Here is an 8,792-nt window from a genome sequence, read left to right on the forward strand (position 1 = left end):
ACAGAAACCAAATAGCATCGCAGACTGCCAACCTGCCCCCTTATAAGCTTGGGCAAGGGAAAGCCAATCAGTTCACTTTTTTGTTCATTACGCCGATCCATAAACAATATTAATTCAATGAATCCAGAAAGAAAAACACTCAGCAAATGCTAGGGGAATATCCATTATTTAATGTAAAGATAGATGTAAATGAGAAGCTGGTGCAGTCCTTACTTGGGCAAAGGCACGGCACCTTGAAAATGAGTCCCCGTGGAACTGGGCCAAGTAGAAGATTCTTCTATGTCCTCCCCAAGGTGGTTCATTTGTGAGCCAGGTCCCCCACCACACTGGCAGAAACAGCACTTCATAAATATAGATCAATGAATCCTCACCACTCTGTGATGGGAAAGCATGATCCCCATTTCATTGATGGGAGCAAATGGGCTAAGAGGTAAAGGAACTCACCTATAACCATCGATCTCTGCTACCCAGTGTCAGCCAAAACCAGAGCTTGGAGCTCACAGATCCTAGGCCTATTCAGATCATCTTTCTCTTCTAAGTCACAAAATGGCATTTAGCTTTACCAGTTCCATAAAGCCAGGGGCTTTGGATATAAGACTCAATTCTATTCTACTGCCACAAACTATTCTATTCTACTGCCTCTGTGTAACCATGAACAAGTCATGAGCTACTCTGTGCCTCAGTTTCACTATCTTTAAACTAAAAAGAACACTCCTCCTTTCCCTTTGTGATAGCCCTCCCTTTGTGAGATCATTGGCTATTCATCTACCCAGAAAAGCCAAATGGGGCCGAATCAGTCATCACCAAACATCTTGCAATGCTGGCTATGAAACAGCAACAAGAGATTGATAGCCACTTCAAAGGCTCCTTGCTCCTATCTGCACATCATGAACCATTCAGTGGCTCCTCTAACATATGTGGGCACTGCCATATTAGGAATCTGCTGGCTGCATATTAAACAAGCTCTTGAAGTTTCTGAGGCCACAGTCCTGAGCTAGCAATTCCATCTAATCTACAAGCTATCACTTAATTGGCCTGCTTTACTGCACTCACTGACTGGTGTATTCAATTGACCTGCAGGATTTGGGCTAATGTATTTTCAAAACTTCCTACACAGGCAGAATCCAGACGGAGGGTGGGACCTGTTCCTCTATGGATGGAAGATGGCCAACACAGGGGTGTGAGCGGCAAAGTAATGTCATTGTACCAAGCTGGCACTTGGTATGGGTGCACAGTGAACATGACTTGTACTGATCTGGTTTCTATGGGGACCAAATTCAGCTCAGTATAAGTGGGTGCAACTCACCATGAAGCCAATTATGGCATTTGTGCCCACATCAAAGAGGAATCTGGACCCACTGTGGGGGGGAAGGCAGAACCAGTTAAACAGCATGGCAGAGATTCTTCTTAGTTGCTTTTGCTACTCTGATAATTTATTTTGTACCTTCCCCCACCCTCTGGCTACCACAAACCAAAGTGGGAATGTGGCAGATATGGGTGAGCTACTCAGGCATGGAGCACATAGTCACTATTTTTTTTTAATATAGCACTGTTCAGCTACAAACTTCTCTCAGCTTGGCTGTTCCTACAGTTCCTTACCAACACTGCTCAGCCCATACTCTGGATCCTTCCTATCTTCCTCTCTAGCCCATCCCATTTCCCTGCTGTTCAAAGTAGGTAAAGAATCCCCTGTCCCCTCCCAGCTAGTGCCTGGGCCTTCCAGACAGATCCTTGTAGCCTGCTAGACAATGTCATATACTTCAGTTTTACAGTCAACTTCCCTCTGACAGATAAGTAGCATCACTGATTAAGTTCTCAATGAATTTGGCTCAGAGCCTTACTATACCACCCAGAATTTGGCCCCCAAAATGTCAGCACATCATATACACACACATCGATCCCATAGGAAACTGTGGGGCGCCAGAAAAAAGCCCTCTAATTTGACTAAAATGGAAAGAGAAAAACATTCACTCTTTGCAGGTGACAAGCAAAAACTCTTGGTGCAAACTCAAGCTCTCAAAAAATCGAGCACTGCTTTAAATAAGTCCAAGACAAGCAATAATATCCCTCAGTTTACAAGAGAAGGAACCAAGGCACAGAGCAGCTGGGGTTGGCTCAAGGAGCGTACCCAGCGTCAGCGGCAGGGTTAAGGAAGGACCTCAGGCATCCTGCCACACCAGCCAGAAGCCCAGCCTGCCTCTCCTTGGTGGAGGTTTCCCCTCAGCTGGTCAGTAATGAACTCTCAACTCGTGTGTAAGAAAAAGAGAGAGGTTAAGGTACTGACCAGGGAGTCAAGTTTGAAAGAACCAGACAAAACAAACTGTTGACTGCCTCCTATCTTGGAGACTTCCATGGCCCCAGTCCCTGGAGTGTGTGAGTAGCTCCAAATCTCTAATATGGTTACCTCTCCACACTCCCTGAAGGCAGGAAAATGGAGTTATCTGTTTTACAGATGGGAAATTGAGACACAAAAAGAGTGTGTGACTTGCCCAAGGTTCCTCTGAATCTCTAGAGGAGCAGAGAACTTAATCCGGGTCTCCTGCATCCCAGGCTAGTGCCCTGCCTCCCAAACTGTCTTTCTAGAGCTCCTCACCCTCCTGAGGATCTGCTCAGCAAAGCTGCCTCACAGCACTCCTTCTGGGGAAGCCTGTCCAACCTAGCCCTCCTCAGCCAGGGGAATTGTGGCCATGGACAAAGGGCTTCCAAGAGAGAGGGAGCATCACTACCACAAAGGACTATCTCAACCACAGTCTAGCCTGCTCCAGCTGGTTGTTTCCAAGCTCCGTGTCTTTGTTAGATAAAGCAAGAGCTCTATTAAATGCTGCAGCCAGAGCATCAACTACAAAGAACCAAACGAGCGGCGTTCTGCCACTCCCTAGACCCAGGGGTAGCCGCTGTAGAGCCACTCTCACCCAAGGAGCATCCACAAGATGACAGACCCCTCATCAAAATCCTTGTCTTCTCCATCAACAGGCCTAGAATTTACTAATGGTTACATTGTTGTATCTCTGTTGCAAAAGTGGCTGGAGAACTCAGCTAAGCTGGCCGACTCTGGAAAAGGAAACCTGGGTGCAGGCTGCTGGGTGGAAGGTAAATGGAGTATAAAAAGGGCGGCCTAAGCTTGGTGAGCAGCAGGGACAGTTTGACCTTCACCTGGGAGAAAGTTGGATGAACTGTAGGATTCAGCAGAGTCCATGAAAGGAAAGTGCCTACAACACACAGGCACAAAATACCTCCAAGCGAGACTGACTTGGTACCAGCATGGCTCCCATCACTACAGCATCTCAGCAACTCCCAGGTGGTTAAAAATAGAAACAACAGCAATCTGTCTCTTCTGCTTCCTTTTCAACTCATAGGAGAAGGAGCTGGATTGGCATTTGTGCAAATGCATGAGAAGGGCGGCGTGGGTACAAGAAGACCTCACTGAAGGGAAGCTAAGTCCTGCTGATGGGCTGGACCCTCTCACCAAGTCCTGTAGCCATAGTACAACCCCCAGGAAGCTCCATCACCTGCGCCAATGAGCCCCCATCTCTTGGCTGACAGTGTCATTTCCCAAAGGAACACAGGTCCCGAGAAGCCATTGGCACAGAGAGGAGCGGGTCTCTGAGGTAACCCCGTTACTCCTGTGGAGAAGAGGTTCCCAACCCCCGGGCCAGAGCCCGGTACCAAGCCATGATGGCTTGGCTGCTGGACCAGCAGTCCAGAAGTGACCGGCATACTGCAGACTGGCAGCCAACCCTTTTTTATACTGAGTATAAAAAAGGGTTCGCTGCCTGTCTGCAGTATGCTGGTCACTCAGTATGCTGGTCCACAGTTTGCCGGTCTGCGGTCACTTCTGGTCCATGGTTTGCCGGTCCGTGGTCTAAAAAGGTTGGGAACCACTGAAGTAGAGCATTCCCTCTTCTCCTACTGCTGTCCTCTGAGTACCATGCTTCTGTGTCTGGAAAGGGGGGTGCTTGGACACTACAGTGCCCACAGCAGTAGCAGAGGAAATAGCAGCGCTTCACTCATTCTTACACCCCTGGCTTTCCGAGTCATCACAGTGTTCCCTTCTAAGCACTGCATTTCCAAAATCTTAGGGAACGGACCACAACAGCACCAGCCCTAACTGACCATCAGATGGGAAAGGAGAGGCTAAAAGGCCAAGCAGCCAAAGCTGACAGGGCAATAGAGGCCATGCCCTCCTCCATCTACAGAGATGTTCCTACTGTCAGCCTGCTCTAATCAGGTTCTTATATGCACTTCCTCGCTGCAGTGTCTCAGCCCCTTCCAGAAGGCACTGCCATTTGGGTTTCCCTTCACAAGGCCAAACCATGGGTCTATTTATTCCAAGTGTTTAAGTCATTTAATACATCGCCCATTGTGCTACGTATGTGTGGGGAGTGGAGGGGTGGCAGAGCAGCACACCTTGCATGAGGAGCAGAAGGTGCTGAGGATGCAGGGTCTTAGCTCCTGAGGGAGCTTGTGCCACCGCTCTGCCTCCCGAGCAAACAACCTTTCCCCTTGCAGAGGACAACTGTATGATGCCCAAGAAGCACAGCTGCTCCCTGGGGTCCTGGTCCCAAAGCTAGAGACAAACTTTTAGGGTTGAGGTAAAACTAAAGAGGGGGGAAATTGGCACTGTTCTCAGGCCATCTGTTCAAATCAATGCCTTGACAAATGGCTTGAGATAGGAGGAAAAAGAGAGAGATGGGGAGAAAGAGAGAGGAAGAGTTCAGGCAGAGAGTGTGAGAGGAGGCAGGCTCAGCAGAAAGGAGAGAGGTAGCCAGTGTGTTCAAATGATTAAAGAAAACCAATGGACCAGGGAAACAAGGAGCCCTTCATTCTCTCATAGCCCACACAGATGTCTGTGTCCATGGCTAGCTAAGGCATGTACTTCTCAATCACATAAAGGAGGGAATCCTACAGACACTTGAAAAAACCATCAGTCAAACACCTGACATTTCCCTGCTCCCCATCTCAGCCAGGCAAACTCATGCTTGTCCTTCAACTGTTTCTCAGATCCTCAACATCTCCTCCTGCGGCCCCACACGCCACTTTGCATTCTGCCCTCCTACAGGCAGACAGGTCCATTTTGGGAATGGGATGCCTCCAGGAGACCCATATGCCACAGTGGCAAGATCACTTGTTCCCTGACAACACAGAGACATGCCAGGCTGCAGAGAAAAGCCATGAGGGCAGAATTCTCCATTGGCCACCACAGGAAACCTGGCTGTTCAAGGTGATAGGAAATGAGGCTCTTTTGCCTCCGGATCACTCCTCCAAATGCAGATCAAGAGCAACTAAAATTGAGGCCTCATGGTTGGTGGCTCTTCCATGGATAGAGGTGGTGACAGTACTTCCTGGGCAGCTCTGTCATTGTGCCTCAGTTGTGACTTGGACGGCATTATGGGATACTGCCTAATGAACTGGCAAACCTATCCTACAACCCCCATAGCAATCTGTGTCATCAATACAGCAGAGATGTCCAGATCCGGCTGGGCCATAGAGAAAGCAGTACCCCATGTGGCCATCCAGGTCACATCGGAGGAACAGTGTCAGAGCTGCACAGGAACGGCTGTCATTTATGCTGCCCTTGTCTCCAGAGCCAGGCTCTCAGCACCTTCCAGAAGCAAGAAAGTCACTGCGCTTGGAAAGCAGAGACAGCATCTTTGCTTTCCTGATCCTTTAATTGCAATTGGCTTGGGGCTGCATGCTGAGCCCTGGAAACTCATACCACCCAAGGGACACAAAACTTGCCACAGGCCACTTAACCAAGCATTAACATTGGCCACAGAGATATTCTGCTGAAGCCTGCCTGCAATTCCTATTAATTAGGCCTCAGTGGAGGTGACAGGAGTCAGGAGAAAAGGTGCAAATCAGAACAACATAGAGGTCCTGAGGGTGGAGCTGCCATAATTACTAACCTCCACCCTCAGGACCTCCGTGGGATACAGGCCTGAAGGACAGGAGCAGCAAGCCCAGCTCCCATGTGGTGTTAGCAAAGGGGGGAAGGCTCAAGGGCGGAGCAGCACATGTCCTGGCCCCCCATTAGCTCAGCCAGCAGGGTCTCCAGAGCAGGCTTTGCACTCCCCTGCATTGGGTGCTGTTGCGCTCCTCCACGTTGCATGTCGCTACACCCCAGACAAATCCACCCCTGGAGTCAGTGGAGGGAGCTTTCCCCTCCCTCCATGCTCTGCCCCTCACCGGTTTGCCTCTAAATTCCGGCTTCAATTTTGCTCCCTCTCCCTTTGGATTTCAGCTGATGCCAAGACTGCGCATTCTCCTGTGGCGTGCAGGACTCCTCGCCTTTCCTTCCCCTCACGCCCACACACACATAGATATGCACTTTGATGCTGCAGCACAAGAATATATTTTTTTTAAAGCAGAAATAACTGGGCAAAAATTCTCTCAGAAGCAACAATCTCGCCCAACAGAGCAGAGATCTGGTTCAAACAACACATTGCTGCCCCCACGTGGCAGAAGAGGAAGCTGCATGCAACCCTCACCCAAGGGTCTTTCAAGATCATACTTCTTCAAAGAGTAGAAAGGACCCCAAACCATGAGCGAGAGAAAGATCAGTGAAAACAGAGCACCCTGTGTACCCAGAGGCTGTCATAAAGAGACGAACAACTATGAAGATTCATATATGAACTGTGCAAATCCTGAGCCACCTAGGGCTTCAGCATTGCCACCCTGCTGCTTCTCGCAGCCAATCAGAACTTTATGGCAAGAGCAGACAGAATTCATCAGCCCGTCTGCTCCAAACTACCTGCTTTCTTACCTGTTCCAGTCTTTTTTTTTAATAGCTGTAGCAGAAGGGGCGCTGCTCCACCCTTCACAGAGAACAAGCTTCTCCTGTGCTCAATACTTACCCGTGGAATCCAAAAGGAAGCTAGTAAACACACCAGTGCGTCCAGACTGACAGAGCTAAGGAAGTACACAAGGAGAAACAAATCCTCTAAGCAGGGTTCACAATGTGAAGGATGTAACCCCTAGGAAGGAAGGAGAAGAATGGAGAGGTGCATCTAGGGATTCTGGACTCTGGACTGAAAACTGAACCAAGGAACAGTTAGGCCAAAACAGGACAGGAAATTTGGTAATGATGGGATCTATCCGACTAGCACAGGTCCCCAGAGAGTGGTGGAAATGTTGCTCCTCGAATCACCTGGCAGTGGACAAAGCAGTGGAGAAGAATGTGTTGGGCCCTGGCCTATACAGACCCCTGCAGCAGTGAGTGAGATTAGCGGTGCTCAACCTTCTGGCTGCACAGAACAAATGAGCAATGCAGGGCTGATCCATAAGCTGGATGTCAGAGGCAGGGTCAGTCTGCAGGACAAATCCAGCATAGAGTCAGCGAGCAGGATTGGTTCATGGGTGCAATGTGGTACATTAGCCTAGCCCTGTGAGCTGGCACAATCTGGTGGCTGGGGCCATGCCATCCAACCTGTGGGACTCCCGCAGGTCTGGAAGTCTGGCAACAGAGGAGCAGTGACGGTATTAGTTGTTGCTGCTCTGGAAGTCATGGCAATTAATGCTGCCACTGCTCCCCCTGCCACCAAATTTCCAGACCCATGTGGAGCCCCACAGGTCAGATGACATGACCCATGGTTGAGCACCACTGAGCTAGATGATTGTTCCTATTTATTAGGAGGAGTTAAGTGCTGACGACAGACCTGGCAGGATATAAGGAGCAAAAGTGTGGGTCTTATATATCGGGAATGATGGAAAGAAAACCTTTTCACAGCTGTTGTTGAAGGAATCTCGGTCGTGATTCAGAGATTGCTGCTTTAAGAAGAGACAAAATAGCATTTCAGCAGATATAGAAAGAAGTTCCAGGGAAACAAAAGTACACTTTCACTTCCCCTTATCTTAATGTTTTCAGTTCCTTTTTCAAGGCCAATATAACAAAGATAAACACTGGGCAAAAAAATTAATCTAGGTCCAGAAAACATTTCATTAAACAAAACAGAAAATCACTAGTGGTACAGGCAAGGCAGCCCTGAGCACTCATTAAGGTTTGTTTTCTGGGGATTTATTTTACATTCTAAGTGACTTGAGCTTGTGTTTCCTCCAAGACTGCCAATGATTTCAGTATTGTAGCGCTGTCCCACGTCCACCAGGTGGCAAAGCCAACCTACAATTGAGATGGGAAATGCCAGGTTTTAATCAGTAAGGGTCAACCACTTGTTTCTGGGCAAATGGATGGAAGAGTATCAACATCTCATCTCCTTACTCAGCCAAAAATGCCACAGACCCCCCCCCCCCCCCCCCCCCCCCCCCGAACATTTTGAAAGTATTAGGTGGAAACTAGGAGGTGTAAGGGTCAGAGGATGAAGGTGTCTGCACCTTAGTACCTTAGTACCTTAGTACTTAGTGAGGTACTTAGTACTACAGAACTTCGTTTTCTGTGAGACCTAACAAAGGAAGGAAGGCCCATCCAAGCCAAATGGACTAGCATAGTTAAGGCACATTGGTATTCATATCTAAGGGCACACAAAGAAACAATGCAGCCAATAGGGCTGTGCAAAGCTTTGGGTGGTAATTCAATTTGGAGGAGATTTGGTCCGATTCAGTGGCCGAATCTCCAAATCCAAATCGAATCAGGGGACCAATTAAAAGGTCCAAATCAATTCAAAGCTCTCCGAATCTTCAGCAAAGATTCGGAGAGCTTTGATGATTAGGGCAGTCCCCGGTGGCTGCAGCAGGGAGCTGCAACCACTCCAAGCTGGTAAGTACTAGGGGCAGTGGAGGGGGGGCTCAGGGAGGGGACCATGGAGGAAACCCTGCCAGCCCACCGCCCCTCCCTGTTC

General features: G+C 48.9%; 1 protein-coding gene across 5 annotated transcripts in view; it reads right to left on the reverse strand.

Moving 5' to 3' along the window:
- TEX264 (testis expressed 264) overlaps nt 1-8,792 on the reverse strand; it is an 84,454-nt gene that overhangs the window by 56,793 nt on the left and 18,869 nt on the right. The window lies entirely within an intron of this gene.

This window comes from Alligator sinensis, unplaced genomic scaffold (assembly GCF_000455745.1).
Source record: "Alligator sinensis unplaced genomic scaffold, ASM45574v1 scaffold630_1, whole genome shotgun sequence".
NCBI lineage: Eukaryota > Metazoa > Chordata > Crocodylia > Alligatoridae > Alligator > Alligator sinensis.